The sequence below is a fragment of the Buceros rhinoceros genome, unplaced genomic scaffold, assembly GCF_000710305.1.
Source record: "Buceros rhinoceros silvestris isolate BGI_N320 unplaced genomic scaffold, ASM71030v1 scaffold17553, whole genome shotgun sequence".
NCBI lineage: Eukaryota > Metazoa > Chordata > Aves > Bucerotiformes > Bucerotidae > Buceros > Buceros rhinoceros.
In genome coordinates, this window is record NW_010404470.1 from 2,906 (window position 1) to 5,716 (window position 2,811).

Consider the following 2,811-nt stretch of genomic DNA (forward strand, 5'->3'; position numbering starts at 1 on the left):
GTCTCCGGCCCCAGCGACTGAGTGGGTCGGGGTCTGGTTTGGGGGATGCCTCGTTCTCAGAAATCACCGCAAATCCCGACCTCAACTTCTACGGAGGTCCCGGCGTTTATGGAGATAAATCAGCTCCAAACAGCGACTGTGCTTTTGCTTTAGGAGCTAGTGGCGGAGATTCCATAACCTTGAGCAGGTGCCTGGAGTGGTGTGGCGAGCGAGTAGCGCTCGGGAGATGCTCTTTAATCCGGAGTGGGTGAAGAGCCCACGAGTAACGCAGTTCATTTCACGCGGCGCGTTCTTGGCCTCCCAGTTATTTCAGATACCCAGGGCCTCGGGATTTAGTTCCTTGGGTGGATCACAAGGTGGTTTTCTTTTTAGGGTGTAGCGGGAGGAGAATTCTTCCTTGATAGCTGGTGTTAGGCATTTGGGTTCTCTTTCACTGTAAGACCAGATTTCAATTCTTAACTTGCCAGTTGCCGCTTCTCTGGAAATTCAGAGGTTGGGTTTGTTTTGCTGCAGGCTTCATCCCCGTGACAGTCCCCAGCACCTCGCTGGCTGCTCACGCCGACGCGTAGCTTAAAGGCCAGCATCGGTGGGGGGAGCAGCAAAGTCCCCTTTTTCTTAAATATCCCTAGTAACGTGTGGGGGAGGAGAACCAGGAAACAGCTCTGGGGGAACTCCCCTCCCCGGCTCTTCATCTTGAGGCAGTTCCGTGGGCTTCATCAAGGCTGCTGACATCGCGTGCTGGGTCTGCAGGCGCAGCAAAGGGGCAGAGCGAGGAGCTCACATCCTGGGGAAGATCTGGCGCGTCTTGGGTGCTAAATTTGTCTTTGGGAATAGTTGCAGCTTGTCTGGTGCCAAGTTATAGACGCTCTAACACTGGAGACAGTAGGTGGGAAGAGCTCAAACGTGTTGTATTCTTACACCTCCGTTTTTCTCACCTCAGGGTAAATCGCAGATTCTCTCGTGGCAGCGAGAATTTCTCTGTGGCACTGAACAAATCTTCTCGTCACTCAGGTCTCAGTTAATTCCTCTGAGTGTTTGTGGAGTCGTTCAGAGTCCAACTCTCCCGTAGCAGATCCCTGTTTTGCAAAGAAAGAGCTGGGTTGGTGCTGCAGTCGCGGCAGCACATAAAAAACTTCATAAAAGCCGGTCATGAATCCGTGAACTTCCTCCGTTCTCGTCCTCCCCTTCCCCATCCTCCCTGCCATTCCTGAAATCTCTCAGATGTTTTCAAACCCCAGCTTTGAGGCTTGTCCTGAGTGAATCGAGCTCTGTTACTAGGAAGCCGGGTGAGGGTTTATTCCAGTTTGAGCCGAGCTTTGCGGGGCAGCTCGTGCACGCGGTAATTATAACTTGGTTCTCTGCGCTTGAGAACTCGCTGCTCAGGGCAGCGGCCCTGATCTTATCAGCGTTTTGTAGTACAACAGTTTTCTTTCTAATAGCATCTGTTTCACTTCCTAAGGCTTAACTCTGCCCACAAAAGGAATTTCTGTGGATTCTCTGATAATCCTGAAATTACCACCCCCGTACCTTTGCATTGACTCTTGGAGTTAACCCATGGGGTAGGGCAGGGGCTGCTTTTCTGGCTGCAGCATTTAGCCTGGTCCCTAAGTGGGTGTTTCAGCAGATTTCTGGTCTAAAACCCCTCAGAACTGTGGGGCTGCAGCAGGGAGGTGCAGAATGATGTTGAGTTTCATGCTACAAGGGTTTTTTTTTCCTCTTTTTCGTTTACATATTAAAGCTGTAGCAGCTTCTCTCCAGTTCAGAGATTTGCTGTTTGAATACAACTCTCTAGTCCGGGCTTTAGCTGAGCCCTTTTTAAACACTTGTATGAAACTGGGGTAGGGGAGAAGAGAAGGGTCCTGGAGAGGAGCATTTTGAATTTGTCAGCCCCATCCCTGTTTGCACACGAACTGTCATTTGTGCAGGTCCAGCTGGGGGAGGAGATGATGAGCTGCTGCTCCGTTCGCCTTAATACTGCCTTCTTTTTTTTTTGAGCAAAGTTTTGATTCTTGCCCTGCTCCCTGGGAGGGACAGACGTGTGAGGTGCTTATACTTGAGAGGTAGGTGTCCTGCAGGGAGTGCTTGAGGCCGCTTGTTTGGAAGGGGTTTGTCCTCCAAAGAATGGGCTGGCTGAAGCAGGAAAGCGTTTGTCATCTCCTTTTCTGTCTGCTTGGCAACTCGGGGTTAACTCTGCCTTTTGAATGTGGGATTGGAAACCAAAATTGCCCTGGACATCTGAGCTTCCCTCTAATAAGATATTCCAGGTGGTTAGGGAGTAATCCTAAAATAGCTCCAGTTATAATTGCCTCTGAAGCCGGGCCCGCAGCCTCTCGGGGAGGGGGTGGTCCGGGGACGGGGGGGGCTCCGATGGCCTCCGAGGTGTGTGTCTGCAGCGCGGCGAAGGCTCTGACAGGAGCCAGCCCTTCCCAGCACCTTCGCCTTCCCGCTTGGGCTGTGTAGCCAAGGCTCAAGCTCAGCCTGCGCCACTTCTACTGCCTTTTTCTGCAAGAAACCAGAGAAGTTCGTGCTGGAGGTGACGTAGGGGCTGTTTGTCAGGATCAGCAAACTCCCTCAGCACAAACGGGCGGAGGGAGCGGCGGGGGGCCCCCCCGAGGGGAGGCCCCCGCGCCCTCCGATGGCCTCCGAGGTGTGTGTCTGCAGCGCGGCGAAGGCTCTGACAGGAGCCAGCCCTTCCCAGCACCTTCGCCTTCCCGCTTGGGCTGTGTAGCCAAGGCTCAAGCTCAGCCTGCGCCACTTCTACTGCCTTTTTCTGCAAGAAACCAGAGAAGGTCGTGCTGGAGGTGACGTAGG